A 25,255-nucleotide genomic window follows, 5' to 3' on the forward strand; every position below is an offset into this window, starting at 1 on the left:
AGATTCTTTACTGACTGAGCCACCAGCACTGAGTAGACATTTAGTAAGTATATGTTTGATGAATTAACCTGTGGTGCAGATGTTAGCATAGCTCACATTTCATTTTGAACTTTCTAGAGAACCAGATGATCATGTACCTTTATTCAGTGTTTAATTTTAACAGGCATGTGTGGTGGGCAGAATATTGCCCCCCTCTCAAGATGCCCATATATTAACCCTCAGAGTCTGTGAATACATTACATAGCAAGGAAGGAGTAGGTTGCAAATGGAATTAAGGTGGCTAAATCATAAAAAATGAATCTCATTTTTAATTTTAAAATTAAAAAATTATTTAAAAAAGAAAATACTACACTTTAATTCAGTCAAGATGAGTCTTTAAGGGGCTAAACAGATATGCAGTCCAAGGAGGAGGCCACATCATGGTCAAATTTTATTTAAAATAGAAGGTAAGATGTCAAGGCTATAATCAAGATGAAGTGCCTACCATCTTGATAATCTTTGCCAATGTAGTTTCTTCTAGTTAGGCACTTATTTAGAGCAAGTCCATATTTACATCCTCTTAGATGACTAGTTTAGGTTTTCTTTCTCAGTTCTCACATGACACTATTTATCCTTCTTTCATACTATAAAGTTTTGATTACTATCTACATGTCTGATTTCTTCATGAAGACAACCATTTCTTTGAATAAAGCATAATGCATCTGACCTGTATATCTGATTGTATTGCTAGTGATAAATGCCTCGTGAGTGGATGAATCCACTTTAATAAGATAATTGAAAAACTCGAGTCAAACAAACTTACATAAAGTAGAAAGATAATACAATATGTACAACAGTGTTTTTTATTTAGTTGTTATTGTTTAATTTGGCTTCCCTGGTGGCTCAGTGGTAAAGAATCTACCTGCGAATACAGAGAGATGCAGGTTTAATCCCTGGGTTGGGAAGATCCTCTGGAGAAGGGAATGGCAACCAGTTCTTGCCTGGAAAATCCCATGGACGGAGGAACCTGGTGGGCTACAGTCCATGCGGTCTCAAAAGAGTTGGATACAACTTAGTGACAAAACAACTTAATCACACATCAAATACTCTCGTATGTACTGAAGAGTCAGGAAGCAATTTTTTTTTTAAACAAGAATTTTTGAATGATGAAGTTACAACATTTAGATTATCATTTCCCCTCACAGTTTATTTTATGGAGATCATTAGCTATTTTAGCATATATTGTGCCTACCCCTTTAGAAAAGTTCCTAGAATTTCCTTTTTATTCTAAATGTGAAACATTCTCCAACTAATTATTATTAAATTAAATGCCATTTTCCCCCAATATGTCTCAGTGGAAGCTAGAAATATTTTCACCACTGGCTTAAAAAGTTAGTGAATCAGGGCTTTAAAAGGGCAGAAAATGCACAGATGCACAATAAAAGTTTAAAGAGCAGGACCTGACATTTTTGGAATACCCTTAGTGAATATTAAATAGAATTCCAAAGCTAGTACTAACTCAGGTTCAGTGCTTTCTTCTCTGTTGTGACTGGTGACTCGGCATAACTCCCAGCTTTTCTCTGTTCTGAGCAATACTGAAACATGATGTTACTGACATTGACACTTCCTGTTTACTCTTTAAATTGTTTCAAGTATTTTAAAGGCTGAGTTGGATTCTCCATGCAGTAATCTCATCGCTACATTCTCTTGCATATCCAAAGCACAGGTAAACAACCACAAACATGATGAAAAGTGTTTTGTTTAATTTTATAAATTGCAGGTATGGCAAAGGTTGGAGAAAAGTTAAGGGAACTGAGCAAAGTATACAGAAATTTTCTTTATCTCCAAACTAAAAGATTTTTTTATACTTAGACTAAAATATACAGAATAGCAGGCTTCCCTGGTAGCTCAAATGGTAAAGAATTGGCCTTTAATGTGGGAGACCTGGGTTCAATCCCTGGGTCAGGAAGATTCCGTAGAGGAAGATTCCCAATATTCTTGCCTTGAGAATCCCATGGACAGAGGAACCTGGCAGGCTACAGCCCATGAGGTAGCAGAGTCAGACATGACTGAGTGATAACATACGTACAGAATAAAATTCAGACTGAGTATAGTTAAACATTTTTGGTCTTCTTTTGTCTAAACTATTTCATAAGATCTGGAAATTTGAACACTTGATACTCAAATCTTTTCTTAACAAAATATGAAAATGTCTTAGTGCTTTACCTTGTTAGATTTCATATTGCTTTGGGAACAACTTGGAATTAGTTTTGATATTTGCTATGAAGACATTTTGAATTATATACTTCTGTCTCTGATTAAAGACCCTTGTGAAAAATTTTGCTCAGTGTCTTGAGTCAGGAATGTATATAATGTATATATATACATACAAATATAAAAAATATATTTTATGTAAGTATATAGTTATAATACATAATAAATTATATGTATAATTTATTTTTATCTGGGGGATTAGTCCATGAAATTATATAATTTATGGTGACTCAGTCAGTAAAGAAGCCACCTGCAATGCAGGAGACTTGGGTTTGATCCCTGTGTCAGGAAGATCCCCTGGAGAAGGAAATAGAAACCACTCCAGTATTCTTGCCTGAGAAAACCCATGGATAGAGGAGCCTGGCAGGTTAGAGTCCACAGAATCACATGAGTTGGATACAAATTAGCAACTAAACCACCACCATCTGTTTCTGATTAAAGACCCTTGGGAAAAAGTTTTCCCAGTGTCATGAGTCAGGAATGCATATATATATGTGTGTGTATCATATATGTATATATATATTGCATGTATCATACATATATATGTAATATAATATATATAACTATATACTTATATAAAATAGTTTAAATTATATAATGAATTATATATAATTTTAATCTGGTGGATTAGTCCATGGAATTATGGAATTTATAAATCATATTAGACTGTGTTTTTCATGTTTGCTGCAAGAAAGAGCAAAGTTTGCTGTTCATCTCCATTAAGTATGCTACATTTCATAGGATGAGGTTTCTTGCCTCTTTCCCTTCCATAGAGATGTGAACTGGTCAAGTTTTTCCTTATCTGTACACTGATAAATAGAGATGAAAAAGTAGACTCCTTCCAACCAGTGAGGAAATATCCTCCAATGTTCCTTTGGCAGATGCTTACCAAGTCTTTACTTCCCAGTGATGGGAATTCAAGAGTTTAGGAAAAAATTCATTATGCAACAAAATTCAGCTCATTTTAGTTTTTACATTAAAATCCATTGAAAACTCAAGACAAAAAAAAAAAAAAAAGAAAGAAAACTCAAGACATGTCATTTAAAGTTTTGAGTATTTGGGATATCTTTTCTTTTCCCCAGTTAATCAATTAAGATTATTTTTGAGATTTAAGTGGTGCTTTCCAAAGATAGACATTATTAAGTTGTGCTACCTATTTTTGGATACATGAGCATCCAGAAAGTTAAAGAAAAGACAAAGAAATAGAAATTAATAAACAGGAAATGTTCTAATGAATTATAATTTTCCAAGGAAAAGAATAGCTATCAAAGCAGGTACATATAGTCTTAGTAAAATGCAGAAGATTGTCACAAGTCAAGCACAGTGAAAGGAATGCTATATATATGGTAGATAGTAGGTGCATTTGTGAGAATTGGGCTCAACTCTGTTTCTTGGCTAAAATAGTAAAAAAAAAAAAAAAATTCCATATAGGTATATATGGCTTGCAAAACTGATTTAAGATTTACCTTTATTTTACAAGGACTTTATTTTACAGACTTAGAATTTTATTTTTTACTGAAATACAGGTGATTTACAGTGTTGTGTTAATTTCTGCTATGCAGCAAAGTGATTCAGTTGTACATACATAAAATTTTTATTAAATATTCTTTTCCATTTCGGCTTATCTCAGGAACTAAATATAGTTCCCTGTGCTAATAAGTAGGACCTTGTTTATTCATTCTATATGTAATAATTTGCATTTACTAACTCCAAACTCTTAGTCCATCCCTCCCCTAATTCCCTCCCCCATGGCAACCACAATTCTGTTTTCTATGTCAGTGAGTCTGTTTCTGTCTTATAACTAGATCATATTTTATATTTCACATATCTCTTTCTGACTTGCTTCACTTAGTATGATAATCTCTAGTTGTATCCATGTTGCTGGAAATGGCATTATTTCTTTTCTCTGGTTGAGTAACATTCCATTGTGTATATACACCACATTATCTTTATCCACTCTTATGCTGATGGACATTTAAGGTTGTTTCCATGTCTTGGCAATGTGAATATTGCTCCTATGAACATAGGGGTGTATGTATCTTTTTTTTTTTTTTTTTGAGTTTTGTCTGGATGTATACCCAAGAGTGGGATTACTAATCATTTGGTAATTCTATTTTTAGTTTTTGAAGAGCCTCCATACTTTTTCTATCGTGGCTGCACCAACTTATATTCCCACCAATAGTGTAGGAGGGTTCCCTTTTCTCCACATCCTCTCCAGCCTTTTATTTTAGAGTTTTTAATGATGGCCATTCTGACTGGTGTAGGGTGGTACCTCATTGTAACTTTGATTTGCATTTCTCTAATAATTAGTGATGTTGATCATCTTTTTATGTGCTCTTGGCCATCTGTGTTTCTTCTTTGAAGAAATCTCAGCTTAGGTCTTCTGCCCATTTTTGGATAGGGTTGTTTTTTTGTTGTTGTTGTTGATGAGTTCAATGAGCTGTTTGTATATTTTGGACATTAAGCACTTCTTGGCCACACTGTTTGCAAATATTTCTCCCATTCTGTAGGCTGTCTTTTTGTTTTGTTTATGCTATCATTTTCCATGCAAAAGCTTGGAAGTTTTATTAGGTCTCATTAATTGATTTTTGTTTGTGTTTCTATTGCTTTGGGAGATAGACCTAAGAACACATTGGTATGATTTATGTCAGAGGATGCTTTGCTTATGATCTTTCCTAGGAGTTTTATGGTGGCTTCTTATGTTTCTGTCTTTCAGCCATTTTGAGTACATTTTTGTGCATAGTGTGAGGGTGTGTTCTAATTTCACTGATTTACATGCAGCTGCCCAACTTCCCCAGTACCATTTGTTGAAGAGACTTTTTCCCATTGTGTATTCTTAGCTGCTTTGTTGAAGGTTAATTGACCATAGGTGTGTGGGCTTATTTATGGGCTCTTTATTCTGTTCCATTGATCCCTATGTCTGTTCGTTTTTTGTTTGTTTGCTTGTTTTTGGTGCCAGTACCACATTGCTTTGATTACTGAAGATTTGTAGTACTCTACAGACTTAGAATTTTAGTAAGAACTCAGCGTTCAAAACCAAAGAGGTTGTATGTAGGATACGTAGATCTTTCCAGATGTTCACATTTTCAAACAATAATTTCTATTTTGCTTCTAATGGCATATTTCATCAGCTGATGATCAAGCTGCTTACACAACCTGATCTTTCAACAGAGGACTCTGGTATAGGCATGATGATTTGGGTCTGTTTTCAAAATTAACATCTGGACAATTGTATCCTTGATAGAAATACATTATGTATATATCAAGGGATTTGCAAATGTAAGAATCCTGAAATAGTAATATATATTTTACAATATGTTCTCTGTACAGTTGAAATCTGTAGTGTATGTCAGACTATTACTGACTTCTGGCAGGGATGTTCAAGTCTTAGTGCAAGAAAAGTTTGCCTAATTCTCGAGCTTTTATGCATGTATTATTCAAGGAACCAGTAAAGGCTAGGATACTTGCTGAGAGAACAATTGGAATCAAGGGAGTCAATTACAGGTGACAATGATTATGGAAACTTGACGAGGTTGTTCTCTAAAGAAGAAACAAGAGAATAATAATGATTGTCATCAAGGTGGTTTGCTGTTTAATCTCATCTTCTTGTCTCTACATAATTTGTCTGTAGATTTTGTCAGTGGATCATTGAGTTATCTCTCTTTTCAGCTATGTGCCCCGCATTAGGGAAAATGTGTGTAAGATGGAGGAATTTTAGAATAAGCCATGACTGAAAGGAAGAGAGTTAGCTAGGATATGGCTAAAGCTCATCAGAGTAAAACAGAGACCAAAACATTTAGGCTGTGGTGTGTTTTGTCCGTGGAGGATAGAAAAGTAGGAAAGATTTAAGATATTCTGTCAACATCAAATGCAAAGCAAAAATGTGAGACGTCAGTGCCATAAAGAGAGATCTAGGACTTTTATGTCACCCTCTGTCCTTGGTGATCTCGTGCATTCTCAAGGCTCTCGATGCTTTTGATGTCCCTTTAACTCCCTGGCATGATCCTCCAGGCTATGTAAGTGGGATATTTAAAATGTACCTCAGATTTAGCATGTTCAAAACTGCACTATTTCTTCCTCTGCTCCTGTCACCAGCTCTGTTACTGCTTCTTCCTCTAGTTTAATGGTCATTGTAAATTGTACCATCAGACACACATGGTTCAAGCCAGAATACTAGTCATCCTGGATCCTTCTCTCTTTCTCAAGTCTGACAACAATATTTATCCTATTTTTAATTTTTCTCTTTGCCTTATTGAGATGAGCATACTATAATAAAACCCCTCCAACCTTCTCCATTGTTTCTTTCAAGTCTTTTCTCTGCTTATCTTAAACATAAAACCCCCCCCCAAAAAAAATAAGCAGACAAAACAAAGTTTAATTATGCCACTGCCTTGCTAAACTTATTTTCTTATTTCAATTAGGTATTTTAAAAATCTATATTTTCGTATTTCAATTAGATTATTTGGTGATAAATGTTAAGCAACCAAATCTCTGGAGCTAAAAAAAAAAAAAAAAACCCAACAACTATATTTTGTATGGATTAGTATAATTATTTTCTTTGTTTCAAAACTCCCACTAATTTCAAGCTAGCATCATAAGTGATGTCAGAGAATGTGGAATTGGAAAGAGATGGGTATTAGCATTTCATTGCATTGCATGCTCGGCATGTAGATAACATAGTTTTCAAATGTCTACTGTGATAATAGGAAACTATAGCAAAATAATTTAGGAAGTGGTAAGCTTTGTTTCCAAAACAATTCATTTAGTTATAAATTTAAATAATTAATCTTTGATATGGATGATGTTTAAAAAACAAGCTCACAATATTAATGAAAGTTAGTGATCAATTCTCACAAACCAGTTTGAGCAGCTCCATCACCCTACTGAATGAAATCCAAGACCTTTGTCTGATTAACAAAATCCTTTATAACCTATCTTCTATTCTTCTATGATCATCTCAAGACTTTGAGTCCCTCTTTTCCAGCTCAACTTATTGTCTTTCTGAAGCTGGAGCACAACAAATCTTTGTCTTCTTGGAGATTTTGTATCCAGAGTAACTTGTGTGGTTGCATTTTTGTTGCAACTGAAAAGAGATTAAAGGAAATGATTAATCCATTTATATTTATCTCAAGCTTGGGATATTTTATAATTATATATAGATATGAAAGATTTATAAGTTAATATTTAATTTAACTAGTTATCAGTAAAGATAGGGACAACAAATGCAGGAAATTACAAATCCACATATTTTTTAGTTCATTATGAGACACTCAATAATCCACAAATCCACATATTATTACAAATATCTGACAACAAGGGGACCTATTTTATTTCCATTATCTCAATATATTTCCCTACTTTCTTCCATATAACCCTGAAATTTGTAATAAGGAGCCGATGATTTGAGCCACAGGCAGCTCCAGTTCTTGTTTTTGCTGACTATATAGAGCTTCTCCAATCTTCAGCTGCAAAGAATACAATAAGTCTGATTTTGGTATTGGCCATCTGGTGATGTCCATGTGTAGAGTCATCTCTTGTGTTGCTGGAAGAGGGTGTTTGCTACGGCCAGTGCATTCTCTCGGCAAAACTCTGTTAGCCTTTGCCCTGCTTCATTTTGTAATCCAAGGCCAAACTTGCCTGTTACTCCAAGTATCTTGGTTTTCTACTTTTGCATTCCAGTCACTTATGAAATAAAAGACATCTTTTTTTGGTGTTAGTTCTAGAAGGTCTTGTAGGTCATCATAGAACCGGGCAACTTCATCTTCCTCAGCATTAGTGGTTGTGGCCTAGACTTGGATTACTGTGATGTTGAATGGTTTGCCTTGGAATCAAACTGAGATTATTCTGTCATTTTTGAGATTGCACCCAAGTACTGCGTTTCAGACTCTAGTTGACAACGAGGGCTACTCCATTTCTTCTAAGGGATTCTTGCCCAGTGTAGTAGATATAATGACCATCTGAATTAAATTCACCCATTCCCTTCCATTTTACTGATTCCTAAGATGTCAATATTCACTATTGCCATGTCCTGTTTGACCACGTCCAATTTAGCTTGATTCAGGACCTAACAGTCCAGGTTCCTATGAAGTGCTGTTCTTTACAACATCAGACTTCACTTTTACCACTAGACACATCTTCAATTGAAGTGTTGTTTCTGCTTTGGCCCAGCTGCTTTGTTCTTTCTGGAGATATTAGTAATGGCCTTCTGCTCTTCCCCAATAGCATATTGAACATCTTCTGACTGTGGGGGGCTCATTTTCTGGTGTCATGTGTTTTTGCCTTTTTGTACTATTAATGGGGTTTTTGCGGCAATGATACTAGAGTAGTTTGTCATTTCTCCTCCAGTGGAACACATTTTCTCAGAACTCTCCACTATGACATGTCCATCTTGAGTGGCCCTGCATGGCTTGGCTCACAGCTTCATTGAGTTATGCAAACCCCGTCATCAAGACAAGGCTGTGATCCATGAAGTGCTTATTTCTATTATATTTTTTATACATATTTCATATATTTCATCTGAGTCTTCTTAAATAATGTTAACTTTAGTTATTTCTTACCATTTTCTCAAGTCCTTTATATAACTTAACAGTTCTCCTTCTTGCTCTTAAATATTTTGTGGTAAATGTCTGAAAATTTCGTTTGGGTTAAGAATTTTTTTTTCACTTTTTTACAGTAGGAAATCTACCCTCTGTAGAAAATATTAGGCTGTAATATCCTGTACCCATCCCTGGGGGCAAGGCTGTAGTCAGTGGCTGGTCTCCACTGAGGAACAAAGGCCCTGTCCCCATGCTCCATTTGGGGGTCATCCCAGCTAGACTGCCTTAGGAATTTGTTGCAAATGCATCTCAGTTCCATTAATTCCTCTGCCTAATTTTTACTCTTCCCAGGGAATCTGACCTAAGAAATGGACTCTATTTTCCTTTACCGACACTCTACAGTGAAAACAAAGGAGGTTTATTTAGATAAGTTAGTGAAATTGCAACCACCTACACACTCTCCTTTCCAGCGTGTGTACTTAGTTCTCAGCTGTGTCTGACTCTGCAGCCCCCACGGACTGAAGCCCACAGGGCCCTCTGTGCATGGGACTTCCCAGGCAAGAATACTGGAGTGGGTAGCCATTCCCTTCTCCAGTGGATCTTTCCGACCCAGGGATCAAAACTCTGTCTCCTTGAAAGTGGCTTCTTTACTGCTGAACCATCAGGGAAGCCCATTTCCAGCAACCTTCTACAGACTTCTTCAAAAATAATTGTTTTACTATTTCATACTACTCATTATTTGCCAAATTCAGCATTTCCATGATCACAGTCCAGGGAGGTTCAGAGCAAATCCTGTTTGTTTAGAAGCACTTCTGTTTCTTTTCCTAACCACATAGTGTGGATGAAAACTCTAGCTAGAAATCCCTAAAATACCTTTAACCTGCTAGGTGCTTATTCTGTATTTAATATCTCTCTTTTGTCTCATTCTGACCCTCTCAGCTTTTTAGAAACCCCCACTATATACGAACTGCTTATCTTACATGGTTCGTTAGCTTCTTCATAATTATAAATTTAAATGAAATAATTAGATAAAGCACAAGGCAAAATTGTTCTTGGGTGTTTGATAAGGGGTGCTTTATTAATATTATCATACCTTGGGCACGTAAGTTAATCTATAAGAGGTTCATAATTCAGCAACCAGAGTCTGACAGTAAAGCAATAATCCTGGGAAAACAGTAGAGAAATACTCAATTTCAGAATGTTATACTTGAAACCGGCTGTGTGCTGTGCTTAGTTGCTCAGTCATGTCCGACTCTTTGTGATCCCATGGACTGTAGCCACCAGGCTCCTCTGTCCATTGGGATTCTCCAGGCAAGAATACTGGAGTGGGTTGCCATTTCCTCCTCCAGGGGATCTTCCCAACCCAGGGATCGAACCCAGGTTTCCTACATTGTAGGTGGATTCTTTACCATCTGAGCCACCAGGGAAGCCTATTTTTCTTAAAAATAGATTGTATGTATTTGGGGGGAAGGCCATTTCTATTATTTTCTCTCACCTTCATTTATGTTTTCTTAAATTGAGATGTAACTTACATATAGGGCTTCCCAGGTGGCTCAGTAGTAAAGACTCCACCTGCAATGCAGAAGACACAGGTTCAACTGCTGAGTGGGGAAGATCCCCTGGAGAAGGAAATGGCAACCCACACCAGCATTCTTGCCTGGGAAGTCCCATGGACAGAGGAGTCTGGCAGGCTACAGTCCTTGGGATCAGACTAAACCAACAAATAAAAAAAATTTATGTACAGTATTGTGTATGTTTAAGGTGGACAATCTTGATCTGATACATTTATAGATTGCATATGATTAACACTCTGCTGCTGCTGCTAAGTCACTTCAGTCGTGTCTGACTCTGTGCGACCCCATAGACAGCAGCCCACCAGGCTCCCCTGTCCCTGGGATTCTCCAGGCAAGAACACTAGAGTGGGTTGCCATTTCCTTCTCCAATGCATCAAAGTGAAAAGTGAAAGTGAAGTCGCTTAGTAGTGTCCAACCCTCAGCGACCCCATGGACTGCAGCCTTCCAGGCTCCTCCATCCCTGGGATTTTCCAGGCAAGAGTACTGGAGTGGGGTGCCACTGCCTTCTCCAGATTAACACTCTGGGGCTAGCTAATACCCCCATTATGTCACACAGTTAATTCTTTTTGTGATGAGAATATTTAAGATCTAACTTCTTAGCAACTTTGAGATATTCATTACAGCATCGTTAACTATAATCATAGTGCTGTACATAGATCTCCAGAGCTTACTTATCTTCTAACAGCACATCTGTACCATTTGGTTCAGATCTGCTCATTCCCCCAACCCCCAGCCCTGGTAACCACCAACCATTCTACTCTCTGTGTCTATGAATTCAGCTTTTCTAGATTCCACATGTAAGTGATAACATACAATATTCATTTACTCAGCCCTATAACATACATAAATTAGTGTCAAAATTATTATATAAACTATATTCACAGATTTTTGATAGTATGGAAATATAACTGACACATTCCTGAAATATTTATTGAGAATTAACTTTGTGGCAGAAAACATTCTAAGCCCATTAAAATTTGTTTTCTCCTATAAAATGTATAACCATCTTGTATAGTGCAGAAAGAAAGTGAAGTGTTAGTTGCTCAGTTGTGTCTTGCTCTTTGCAACCCCATAGACTGTAGCCCATCAATCTCCTCTACCCATGGAATTCTCCAGGCAAGAATGCTGGGGTGGGTTGCCATTCCCGTCTCCAGCAGATCTTTCTGACCCAGAGATCAAACACAGGTCTCCCACACTGCAGGCAGATTCTTTACCAGCTGAGCCACCAGGGAATCCCTCTGTATCATGCAGAGTTAATATTATTTTCCCTACTTTTCAGGTACATGTATACATTTAGATTCTGAGTTTCAATTAATTTAAGTGTTTCTTAAAGTAGATGTAAGATTCAAACTCATGCTGTGCTTAGTCGCTCAGTCGTGTCTGACTCTTCGACCCTTTGGACTGTAGCCTGCCAGGCTCCTCTGTCCATGGGGATTCTCTAGGCAAGAATACTGGGGTAGGCTGCCATGCCCTCTTCCAGGGGAGCTTCCCAACCTTGGGATCAAACCCAGGTTTCCCACATTGAGGATTCTTTACTGTCTAAGCCACCAGGGAAGCCCAAGATTCAAACTTAAGTCTTGCTAACTCTAAATCTTGTTATGTTTTCGGTAATCTTTATATCCACTTATATTTAATTAAGAGTAATCATAATTCTTACAAGTATATAAAATCACAAAAACTTACATAAACATCAGTAATTGAGTCAGTATCCATGTACTAATCACACTACTATTATAAGGAGAATACCGTATAGGCCACAGTGACAACCCTCATTTTTTACATCATAAAAACATAAGAGTTTCAAAAGTTGGAAATACCTAGCACATAAAACATAAGACAATAAACAAACTGAGTCCTAGACTTCGAATTTCTAATCACCAAAGTGGTAATTTTTTCAAATTTTATTTTGGTATGCTTCAAAAAACTTGAGAACAATGCATTTAAAACAGATTATAATTTAGGATTTAAAAATGAAACAAGTGTAAATATTTAATATACCTTTGAGCAACTTTTATGTCATGGTTGTCATCCAGGTATGTACATAATAAAAAAAATTAAATCATGCTGAGATACAATACACAGAATATGTGCTGAAGGAATTAAATGTGGCAGAAAATTATTAACAAATCAAAGACAAACATATTTTCAGTTCTGAAATGACTGTAAAGGTCAAAGGGCATAATCTGTTTTCAGTTTTATTAAGTCTATTGTCTTTTAGCTATGCTTTCTTCCCCACCAATGGTTACAAAAATAGCTATCCTAAGTAGAACCAAATAGTAATAACAAAGGTTTATACTTATTAGTCATTTAATATTAAAGGGATGAGTAAAATAAAAAAGAAATGCGTATGAGATATTGAGCTTATTATAAGCATTATATTATTTGATTTTTCCAATAGAAGTGAAAGGAACTGTACAAGATTACCTGTCTTGTTTCCTCCTTTTTCTATGCATTTCACCTAGTCTGCATTTTCCAGTCTCTCTTGTAGTTAGGCTCAGTCATATAGCCTACTGAGTAGTGGATCTCTACTAGGTTAGCCTCATAAACCTCTCATATGCTGACACTTTTGTTACTTTTTCTTGGGAGTTTTATATTAAACAATCTTAAAAGACCTATATATTATAAATAGAGAAGCCCCAAGATGACAAAAATGAAGATCTTTCAATCTTAGCAGAGGATAAGGTTAACTCCCCACTGTTTTGAGTTTGACTCTATGTGAAAAATCAATTTCTACTTTATTAAGCCTCTGAAATTTAGAGAATTATTATAGCAACTAGTGTTATCGTAATAATACTCTCATCCTCATTTTAACAATTATGGAAATTAAAAACCAGATAGCTTTCTTCCCTTAGCATGTTAGTTGCTCAGTCATGTCTGACTCTTTGCTAATCCATGGACTGTAGTCTGCTAGGCTCCTCTGCCATGGAACTCTCCAGGCAAGAATACTGGAGTGGGTAGCCACGCCCTTCTCCAAGGTATCTTCCTGACTGAGGAATTGAACCCAGGTCTTCTGCATTACAGGCAGATTCTTTACCATCTGAACCACCAAAGGTAGATTCTACCAAATTTTTGCCTTGGACTAAGGAGTGAGATGGAGAAGGCAAAGGCACCCCACTCCAGTACTCTTGCCTGGAAAATCCCATAGACGGAGGAGCCTGGGCTGCAGTCCATGGGGTCGCTAGGAGTCGGACACAACTGAGCGACTTCACTTTCACTTTTCACTTTCATGCATTGGAGAAGGAAATGGCAACCCACTCCAGTGTTCTTGCCTGGAGAATCCCAGGGATAGAGGAGCCTGGTGGGCTGCTGTCTCTGGGGTAGCACAGAGTCGGACACGACTGAAGCAACTTAGCAGCAGCACCAGCAAGGAGTGAGAAAATGTCCTTCTTTATACTTCCATTCACCATTCTAGATAAAGTAAGCATTAACTTACCTTCTGTAGATCTATATATTTTTAAGCTTCTCTCTTGTGTGAGTATTGAGTCACTGTGTGGTTATTTTTATTTATTTGGTTAGTGTAGATGTACATAGCTTATAACTGCATTATCTGCATTCCATTATTTTTGCTTAGTTTTCATTTACTTCCTTATTTTATTTCAGTGCTAGTCCATTTTGTATATTTTGCCCTTTTACCGCTATCAACAGACTCTCTGATTATGTACAGTTTTATCTCCTTCCATATCCTGGCTTTTTTTTGGTCTGCCATTTTCAATTCCCTTTAATGATCTTCAGTGGCCATTGCTCACAGATTATGAAGTTTTTATGAGTGGAATAAATTAAAAGGCTTAAAACTATTCTCAGGATAGGTTTTATAGTTGGGATTCTGGTAATGAAGGAACAAAAGAACAGATAAAGAAATAGGATAATTGGTTACAGAGGTTGATGATTTTATTTCCCTTTGATAGACTAATAGATTGAAAACAATTGTATAAAGTATATAGAAGGAAATGCCTTCATAAAATCAAGTAACTTGACAATAATTTAGAATGGAGGTATAATAAAGCCACACATCCTCAATCTGCTTATTTATAAACTTTACCCCATCAGCATCTTTCTCTATCCTCCGTCCCGTCAGTGGTATAGCTACTTCCTGAGTTAGAAAACCATAATGGATCTCTATATCATACAGAGTTTGGAGGACTTATTCATTTTTCCTGCAAAAGTTAAATAAAGTGCAAAACTTTCAGCCCATCAATCCTTTAGCAAGCTGTCCAAGGTGACATTTCATTAGCACATTTTGTCAGTGGATAAATCGTACAGCATGCTCTGAAGGGAAGGTGGAAAACATCTAGTCCTTTTTCATTAGATCCATCTGAACTTGAACCACTGGAGATTACATACAAAAAGCACATGAGACAGAAGAAGCGCTAGCCTGTCTATAAACTGCATTAATCATTCATTCCCTTCAGAGTGTCTTAAGTCAGTGCCATGTCTCTGGTTAAGCCCCAAACTGGCTATTCAATTTTGAGCTGCACGACAGATACATTTCAAGGAAAATCAGAGACATAATGACTCCTGCCAGGCTTGATAAAGTCCTCATTCATCAATTAAGAGGTTCCAATAAGCTAAGATGGATATGGAAAAATAAGGAAACTTATATGACAACACTTGCTGGTTTTCTCTCTTTCTCTGTTTGCTGAATTCTGGGAATAGGGATCACAAAGGCTTCCTAAAAAACCTGGATTCAGAAGAAGTCTTACCATCTGAGGAAAGAGGGTTCCCTTCATATTCTGCCAAGAGCAGGCTCTATTCAGAATCAACTGACAAAGAAAAGTTTTATGGGCACCTTTATAATTCTCGAATGAAGTGGTTTTAATTCACTTAAAGTTCTCACTCTTTTTTGTCCTGTTGAGCATGAAAGTCTATGGAAACAGGAGTTCACCCTTTATTCTCATGATTTCAATTTTTTTGGATCAAACCAGAGTGCTAGGAATGTTTCCCAGGTTTAAATAGCTGTAATGTCAAAATGTTTCTGAAACATATGCTCAAATATAAATTTTTGCTCTACAATTCCATCCAGAGTATATTTCAAATCAAGAGTGTTTTGTTTGTATGAATGGGTAGAATATATCTTCTTTATAAAATGTACAGCATTTTCATTAAAGAAATTATCAAAGTGAATGAAAACTGATTGTAACTGGAAGCTATACCAAAAAACTAATAAGCACAATATCTGGTTAGTTCCTATATGTACTATAGGGAGTAGCCAGTACTATTAAAGAGTATCCAATATCACTGAGGTCAGGATTTTTAAATCAATGAGAAGTGTGAGGAAAGAAAATATAATTTATATTGTTTACTTACATGAACCCACAGAGCTAGTCAATCAACAGATAAACACCCAAGATCTCATGGAGCCAAAGGTAACATTTGGCATTATTGTGAGACTGCATCATGATTAAACTGTATTTCAAATTCTTCAAAGTGCTTTGTTACAATTAAAAAAAAAAATTGTTTTCAAACTGTGCTCCTAGGAGCATCATATGGCTATTCCCCGAGTGTTCTAGAGCAAAGAAAGAGGACAGGTGGAAGCTTGGGTGGGGTTTGTGGGAAGCCCCCTGAAAACAACTGAAATGGTCATGCTGCTAAGTCGCTTCAGTTGAGTCCGACTCTATGCGACCCCATAGATGGCAGCCCACCAGGCTCTGCTGTCCCTGGGATTCTCCAGGCAAGAATACTGGAATGGGTTGCCATTTCCTCCTCCAATGCATGAAAGTGAAAAGTGAAAATGAAGTTGCTTTACTGGTACATAAAGGGCTTCCTACTAAGGTTTCCTTTGGATAAAAATTTTGTACCTAAGATCCATTAGAAAATCACTGTACTAATTAAATTGAGGATGTCTTGTTTCCTTTTTACTGCCACAAGACACAATGTATTTTAAAACACAAGCAGAAATGTCCATATCTGAATGTAAGCCAACCACTGGCTGAGAAAATTTGGATGGAATATCTTTATTGCATAATGGAATTACTGAAATTGGTTTGATGATCAGTAGCATAGCCAACATCAACCCATTTGTTAAGGTGATTAATCACAGTCTGTTATTAAGCACTTTCCAATTTTTTTTTTCCTCTTAGCATTTTGTCTTATTAAATCGAACTTAAATATCTTCTTGATCTTTTTTAATTGTGAGAGTAAGTAAACATTTACTTATCTTGATATGAGTTGTTTCCTGGGGCCTATACCTTATATTTATTAAGTAATTTTTATTTTTATAAAGTGTCTTCATGGCAATTTCATTTGATTTTCACAACTGTGAATTTAACATAGAGTCTAGTCAAGCTTTAAAGTCGTACTGCCCAAGTCCATTGGCTAAATCAAGTGGCAGAGCTAGAAACTGGTCTGGACCATCGCTCTCAGATCTTGAACTCTCCACACATGAATTTCCTGTTTCTAAACAGGTCTAGTTCCAGAAGACTTAGGTGTGCTTATATTGCAAATAACGATATTCCATCACCACATAGATATGGATTAAAAAGAGTGGTAGAATAGTGGCCAAAACAGAAGGCCTAGGAAACTTCAGCCACATGCATACCCAGACTCTTTTATTATACTTTGTAAAGTCACTACAAACAACAACACCTTCAACAGGGACACTTTACATATTCTTCATGTCTCATATGTACAAATAGAAATCTTCTTGACACCCGAGGCAAAGATAGTCCCAAAACAAGATCAGTTCAGTTCAGTTCAGTCATTCAGTCATGTCTGACTCTCTGTGACCACATGGACTGCAGCACGCCAGGCTTCCCTGTCCATTACTAATTCCTGGAGCCTACTCAAACTCATGTCCATGATGCCATCCAACCATCTCATCTCTGTTGTGCTCTTCTCCTCCTGCCTTCAATTTTTCCGAGCATCGGGGTCTTTTCCGGTGAGTCAGTTCTTCGCATCAGGTGGCCAAAGGATTGGAGTTTCAGCTTTTGCATCAGTCCTTCCAATGAATATTCAGGACCTATTTCCTTTGGGATGGACTGGTTGCATCTCCTTGCAGTCCAAGGGATTCTCAAGAGTCTTGTCCAACACCACAGTTCAAAAGCATCAGTTCTTCAGTGCTCAGCTTTCTTTATAGCTCAACTCTCACATCCATACGTGACTACTGGAAAGCCATAGCTTTGACTAGACAGACCTTTGTTGGCAAAGTAATGTCTCTGCTTTTTAATATGCTGTCTCGGTTGGTCATAGCTTTTCTTCCAAGGAGCACGCATCTTTTAACTTCATGGCTGCAGTCACCATCTGCAGTGATTCTGGAGCCCCCAAAAATAAAGTCTGTCTCTGTTTCCCCTGTTTCCCCAATCCCTTTGCCAAGAAGTGATGGGATCAGATGCCATGATCTTAGTTTTTCTGAATGTTGATTTTTAAGCCAACTTTTTAACTCTCCTCTTTCACTTTCATCAAGAAGCTTTTTATTTCCTCTTCGCTTTATGCCATAAGGGTTGTGTCACTGCATATCTGAAGTTATTGATATTTCTCCCGGCAATCTTGATTAGAGCTTGTGCTTCATCCAGCCCAATTTTCTCATGATGTACTCTGCATATAAGTTAAATAAGCATGGTGACAATCTACAGCTTTGATGTACTCTTTTCCTGATTTGGAACCAGTCCGTTGTTCCATGTCCAGTTCTAACTGTTGCTTCCTGACCTGCATACAGATTTCTCAAGAGGCAGGTCAAGTGGTCTGGTATTCCCATCTCTTTGACAATTTTCCACAGTTCGTTGTGATCCACACAGTCAAAGGCTTTGTCATAGTCAATAAAGCAGATGTTTTTCTGGAACTCTCTTACTTTTTTGATGATCCAACGGATGTTGGCAATTTTATCTCTTGTTCCTCTGCCTTTTCTAAATCCAGCTTGAACATCTGGAAGTTCATGGTTGACACACTGTTGAAGCCTGGCTTGGAGAATGTTGAGCATTACTTTACTAGGGTTTGGGATGTTGCAATTGTACAGTTGTTTAAGCATTCTTTGGCATTGCCTTTCTTTGGGATTGGAATGAAAACTGACCTCTTCCAGTCCTGTGGCCACTTTTGAGTTCTCCAAATTTGCTGGCATATTGAGTGCAGCACTTTCACAGCATCATCTTTTAGGATTTGAAATAGCTCAGCTGGAATTCTATCACCTCCACTAGCTTTGTTCATAGTGATGCTTCCTAAGGCCCACTTGACTTTGCATTCCAGGCTGTCTGGCTGTAAGTGAGTGATCACATCATTGTGATTATCTGGGTCATGAAGATCTTTTTTTGTATATTTCTTCTGTGCGTTCTTGCCACTTCTTAATATCTTCTGCTTCTGTTAGGTCCATACCATTTCTGTCCTTTATTAAGGCCATCTTTGCATGAAATGTTCCCTTGGTATCTCTAATTTTCTTGAAGAGATCTCTAGTCTTTCCCATTTCATTGTTTTCCTCTATTTCTTTGCACTGTTCACTGAGGAAGGCTTTTTTATCTCTCCTCGCTCTTCTTTGAAACTCTGATTGAAATGGGTATATCTTTCATTTTCTCCTTTGCCTTTTGCTTCTCTTCTTTTCACAGCTATTTGTAAGGTCTCCTCAGACAACCATTTTGCCTTTTTGCATTTCTTTTCCTTGGGGATGGTCTTGATCCCTGCATCCTGTACAATGTCATGAACCTCCATTCATAGTTCTTCAGGCACTCTGTCTATCAGATCTAATCCCTTGAATCTATTTCTCACTTCTGCTGTATAATCATAAGGGATTTTATTTAGGTCATACCTGAATGGTATATTGGTTTTCCCTACTTTCTTCAATATAAGTCTGAATTTGGCAATAAGGAGGTCCTGATCTGAGCCACAGTCAGCTTCCAGTTTTGTTTTTGCTGACTGTATAAAGCTTCTTCATCTTTGGCTACAAAGAATATAACCAATCTGATTTCAGTATTGAGCATCTGGTGATGTCCATGTGTAGAATCTTCTCTTGTGTTGTTGGAAGAGGGTGTTTGCTATGACCAGTGCATTTTCTTGGCCAAACTCTGCTAGCCTTTGCCCTGCTTCATTCTGTACTCTAAGGTCAAATTTACCTGTTAGTCAAGGTATTTCTTGACTTCCTACTTTTGCCTTCCAGTCCCCTATAATGAAAAGGACCTTTTTTTGGTGTTAGTTCTACAAGGTCTTGTAGGTCTTCATAGAACAAAATAAGATAGTAATTGAATACTATAAGTATGTTGGGCTTGGAAACACCTTGGAATACTCCATGTTTTTAGTCAGATTGATGCTTTGAATGTTTAAAGTAATTAATTTGAGACATGTTAGAAAAGAAAATCTTATGTCACTTGGGAGGTTATTCACATTGATAAAAAATATTGAGGGTTTTAGTCATATTATTTAGTTGCATTGTTGTTATTGTTTTGAAGTGAAAGTGAAGTCTCTCAGTCGTGTCTGACTCTTTGCAACTCCATGGACTGTCGCCTGAGGGACTGTCGCCTACACCAGGCTCCTCAGGCGACAGTCCATGGAGTTTTTCAGGCAAGAGTAGTACCGGAGTGGGTTGCCATTTCCTTCTCCAGGGGATCTTCCCGACCCAGGGATTGACCTGAGTCTCCCGCATTGCAGGTAAACACTTTATAGCCAGTGGAGTCAGGTTGGTTAGTGTCAGAGTGTGGGCAGTGTGTTAGTTGTTCCTGCACCTAGATGTCTTGGTTCAGATACTATTATTTTAAATGACCTGGTCACCTATACAGTTTTAGAAGAATACTTTCCATCCACAAATTTTTTTTTTCCCATTAATAAATAAATTTGCTGCTACTGCTGCTAAGTCACTTCAGTCGTGTCCAACTCTGTGTGACCCCATAGACGGCAGCCCACCAGGCTCCCCCGTCCCTGGGATTCTCCAGGCAAGAACACTGGAGTGGGTTGCCATTTCCTTCTCCAATGCGTGAAAGTGAAAAGTGAAAGTGAAGTCTCTCAGTTGTGTCCGACTCTTCACGACCCCATGGACTGCAGCCTACCAGGCTCCTCCATCCATGGGATTTTCCAGGCCAGAGTACTGGAGTGGGGTGCCATTGCCTTCTCCAAAATAAATTTGATGTTTGTCTAATTGTTATACCTGAAATAACCTCACTGAGGTAGGAAGATTACTAAACAGGAAATCAGAACCTCCACAACCTGTTCACTGGTAGTTTTCAAGTAACTTTTAATCTTGGGTTGATCTCTGGTCCTCAGTTTCCTCACTTATGAGTTGAGTGTACTCAATGCATCTAAGGTAACTAAAACTTTAAAAATTTTGCATGAATAATTTGTGAAATCATGAAAAAACACAGATCTTATATTCCTCCTCTCTGTTGTCAATTCACTGTTTTCTTTGATTATGTCACGCTGTTTATAACAGAATCATCACAGGAGAGCAGGGACACACATCTTTCCTCTGGCCACACTGCAAAGATCAGCACAAAGCATGCATGAATACCAGAATGAACAGAAATTTACTTGTAAAGAAATATCCTGAGTGAGAGTATCAGGGCAAGTGTAGGAGTTACTGAGCGTTGGGATCTATATGTGAAAACCTCAGTTTGCTTCCAAAACATCTATCACCACTTGCTGCTTCTTACTGGCCACTCGCCCAAATCACAGATGTCAGCAGTAAAAAGAGCTCCTAAGATGTGGTTTGGGATATCATGTAATCGATGAAACAAGCTCAGTGCTAAGATACCAACTTGTCTCTATCTGTTCAGTTCAGTTCAGTCACTCAGTCGTGTCTGACTCTTTGTGACCCCATGAATCGAAGCACACCAGGCCTCCTTGTCCATCACCAACTCCCGGAGTTCACTCAAACTCACATCCATCGAGTTGGTGATGCCATCCAGCCAGATCATCCTCTGTCGTCCCCTTCTCCTCCTGCCCCCAATCCCTCCCAGCATCAGAGTCTTTTCCAACAGGAATATCATTTTTTTAAAGTTCGTACTCTAAAGAGTGCCTATCTTATGGCTTGAAGTTAAATTTGGCTATGTAAACAAATAAGTTGATTTTTATGTAAATGACAAAAAGATTAAGGAAGATACTAAACAGACAATCCCAACCTCTCTTTTTTAGCAGAATGAGATTTAACTGAGATTTAACTGTGCTATAGCAATGCCCATGATAAATCCACTTACTATATGATCTTCTGGCAATATAGATAAATGGGGGAAAACCATTTGGTTTGAAAAATACAGCTTCTTAATCGCTGACACTTCAAGCTAAAAGTTATGTTATGATACATTAGATAAAATACTTCATTACTTGTAATAAAACCATTTTGATTAAACCAAACAGGCAAATCATTAAAAAGAAGAAGTGCTTCATTGAACCCAGGGGCAGGAATACATACGATCTCAAGGTGGGACTGTGCTGGTTTATTAATATGTGAACATACTAGGTCACAGAGTGCCCAGATTAAGCATTATTTATAGGTGTGTCTGTGAGGCCATTTTTGGATGATAAAAGCATTTGAATTGTTGGACACAGTAAAGTAGACTGCCCTCCCTGGTGTAAGTGGGCAGTCTTACTGCCCACTTTTTCTACTCAGGCCCTAATCTATTGAGGACCCAAGTAGAAAAAAGTAGAAGGAAAATGTGTCCCATTCTGGCCTACCAAACTGAGATGGGACATCTCATTTTATCTCCTCTTGCCCTCGAACTAAAATTTACACTATCATCTCTCCTCCTTTTCAGGTCTTCAACTTGGACAGGAATTATACCACCAGCTCTCCTGGGTCTCCAGCTTGCACAGTGCATATCACAGGACTTCTCAGTCTCTATTATCATGTGAGCCAATGTTTTATAATAAACCTCTCTCAGTTGATAGATAGATGAGAAATTGGTTCTGTTTTTTCTGGAGAACTCTAATATACAGACTAAAATCAGTCTTAAAGATCTGGGAAAATAATCCCTGCATTTCTCTTCTGTTGACTTTTTTTTTTGCTGTGCTGTGCTGTGCTGTGCTTAGTCACTCAGTCGTGTCTGACTCTTTATAAACCCATGGAGAGTAGCCCACTAGACTCCTATCTCCATGGGATTCTCCAGGCAAGAATACTGGAGTGGGTTGCCATGCCCTCCTCCAGGGGATCTTCCCAACCAGGGATCAAACCCAGGTCTCCCACATTACAGATGGATTCTTTACTGTCTGAGCCACCAGGGAAGCCTGTTGATTTTTTTTCTACCAAGGGGTTTATTCCTTTGGTGGGGTCCTGGGTGGGGAATGGGGCTGAAAGACAGAAGGAAGCACTAGAAAAAGGAGATATGGTCCCAGGCTAGGTAAACTGACCAAAGTTGTCTAAAAACGTCACACATAAACATCAAAATCTCCTTGGTTATATATCCAGAATAAATACATGCTTGCGACATTGAGATAATGTTTGCTCCATCCTTATGGACCACGTTTCCTAATGGCTGGCACTATGGTGAGTGAAAGTCTCTCTGCTGTGTCTGACTCTTTGTGATCCCATGGACTGTAGTCTGCAAGGCTCCTCTGTCTGTGGATTTCTCCAGGCAAGAATACTGGAGTGGGTAGTTGTTCCCTTCTCCAGGGGATCTTCCCAGCCCAGGGATTGAAGCCAGGTCTCCCTCATTGAAGGCAGATTCCTTACCATCTGAGCCACCATGGATACCCATGGCACTATGGTAGTAACACCAAAATGAACACAGCAGATTTGAACTCAGTCTGGTAGAGGAGTCAGGCTTTTAAGAAGAAAATTGCAAAAAAAGAGGGATAAACTCTAGGGAAAAGATAACCACAGCATTCTAGTGAGGACTTAGGAGAACCAACTGAGGTCGAAACAAACTTTCTTAAGTGATAACCTCAAGCCTTCTGGCCATTGCAAATACAGTCTGTTAACAAGGTACTAAGGTCCTGCTGTTGGTTATGAGATCATTAGCTCCACCTTCCTTTGCACTGGAAATGTAAATGTTTGGGCCTTAGTAAATCCCTAGTAACCAACGACTTACAACTCTTACTGTGCAGTTGAGGAATTGCCATAGATAACTAAAACCACCACTGACTGCTCATATATTGAAATAATTAATGCCTTAATCTGTAAACCTGGCTCATAATTCTTTAAGTTTATTTTTACTGTATAATTACTTTGCTTTTTACATGTTGCAATAAAATTGTGGCAATGCTGCGGATGCCATTCTTCTGCAATTCTTTTTTTGCCTCAGATTATTATAGCTGAGTTTGAAAAGATTTATTATAATTGTAAATATGAATAAACTACAGTGTAGTTTTATGGAAATATCTCTATTTTCACAATAATTTACTCTAAGAACTATACATTTCAGGATAATAAAAAAGTTAAAAGTACAGTAAAACATTGTTTCAGTGTTCTCGTCCTTACAATAGATATATTTCACGTCACAGGTACATGATGTAGAGTCTTAACTTCCAAATAGAAACCTGCTGTTTCAAGACTTTTGTTAAACAAAAATGTGTGTTTTCTAGACTCACTAAATTAAAAGGTTGTATTGAAGGGAAGGTTTAACTCTAATGTGAACTTTACACAAAATATCAATGGGCTACTGAGACAAAGCATTGGGAGAAAAACTGGTTTTAAAAAAAGTAACCAGTTATTCATATTGAGAACTCCTGTGTCTAACACTGTGGATGAAAAATAACTAGAATTTATGGTCTTTACTTTCATAGCAGTTCATTATACCATTGCATAGCCCTAATTTTAATATTCTCCTTTTATTCTGCTTTCCTAAAATATCAGAACTTTGCTTCATATGTTTCTCATTGTATAAACACCCCTGGAAGCATGTGGTGCAGGAACAGGATTTATCCGATGCTATAAGATAAAATGGCACACAATCCTGAAGTTGCACTTTACCTGAAGATTTGGTGAGGGGCTTCCCTGGTAGCTCAAAGGGTAAAGAATCTGCCTGCAATGCAGGAGACCTGGGTTTGATCGCTCAGTTGGGAAGATCCTTTGGAGAAGGGAATGGCTACCCACTCCAGTATTCTTGCCTGGAGAATTCAATGGACAGAGGAGCCTGGCAGGCTACAGTTCATGGGGTCACAAAGAATCAGACATGACTGAGGGACAAGGCCTTAAACAATTTAACTAGTAAATAAAATTGAAACATTACTCTTTATATAGTGAAATAAAATTCTCTTAAAACCTGAAATTTTAAAGAAATTCTGCATTAGTTGTACTTAATGTCCAATTCCAAATGCCCTACATGTATTCATTTACTCCTTCCTTATTTTCAGATAAGTTTCACCAGTACAGACGACCCCTGACTGATGATGGTTTGACTTAATGATTTTTTGACTTTAGTGTGAAAGTGACACTCACTTAGTTGAAACCAAATTTCAGATTTGGAATGTTGACTTTTCCCCAGACTAATCTGATATGATGCTCGTTGTAGTGCTAGGCAGTGGCAGGCACAGGATTACAAGGGTGAACTGCTTAACACTCTTTGAATCATTCTCTACCAACACGACCATCCTGTTTTTAACTTTCAATATATTATTCAATAAATGCCCACAATGTATTTAATGCTGTGATAAAATAGGCTTCGTACCAGATTGTCTTACCCCACTTAGGATAATGTAAGTATTCTGGGCATGTTTAAAGTAGGCTAGGCTAAGCTACCAGAGAAGGCAATGGCACCCCACTCCAGTACTCTTGCCTGGAAAATCCCATGGATGGAGGAGCCTGGTAGGCTCCAGTCCATGGGGTCGCTAAGAGTCAGACACAACTGAGCAACTTCACTTTCACTTTCCACGTTCATGCATTGGAGAAGGAAATGGCAACCCACTCCAGTGTTCTTGCCTGGAGAATCCCAGGGACAGAGGAGCCTAGTGGGCTGCCATCTATGGGGTCGCTCAGAGTCGGACATGACTGAAGCGACTTAGCAGCAGCAGCAGCAGCAGGCTAAGCTACAGTGTTTCCTGTGCTACGTT

At 37.8% G+C, this 25,255-nt stretch overlaps 1 protein-coding gene across 6 annotated transcripts in view; it reads left to right on the top strand.

The window, feature by feature from the left end:
* Positions 1 to 22,155, top strand: part of LOC147366710 (uncharacterized) — a 1,020,409-nt gene extending 998,254 nt beyond the window's left edge. For all 6 annotated transcript variants that reach the window (XR_015168974.1, XR_015168962.1, XR_015168973.1 and 3 more), the window contains one exon: positions 22,024 to 22,155. The gene's annotated coding sequence lies outside the window, so the exon portion shown is untranslated. The remainder of the gene's footprint in view (positions 1 to 22,023) is intronic.
* The last annotated feature ends 3,100 nt before the right edge of the window (positions 22,156 to 25,255 follow it).

This window comes from Bos grunniens, chromosome 8, assembly GCF_055505025.1.
Source record: "Bos grunniens cultivar Pamir isolate PY7600 chromosome 8, Bosgru_T2T1.0, whole genome shotgun sequence".
Lineage (NCBI taxonomy): Eukaryota > Metazoa > Chordata > Mammalia > Artiodactyla > Bovidae > Bos > Bos grunniens.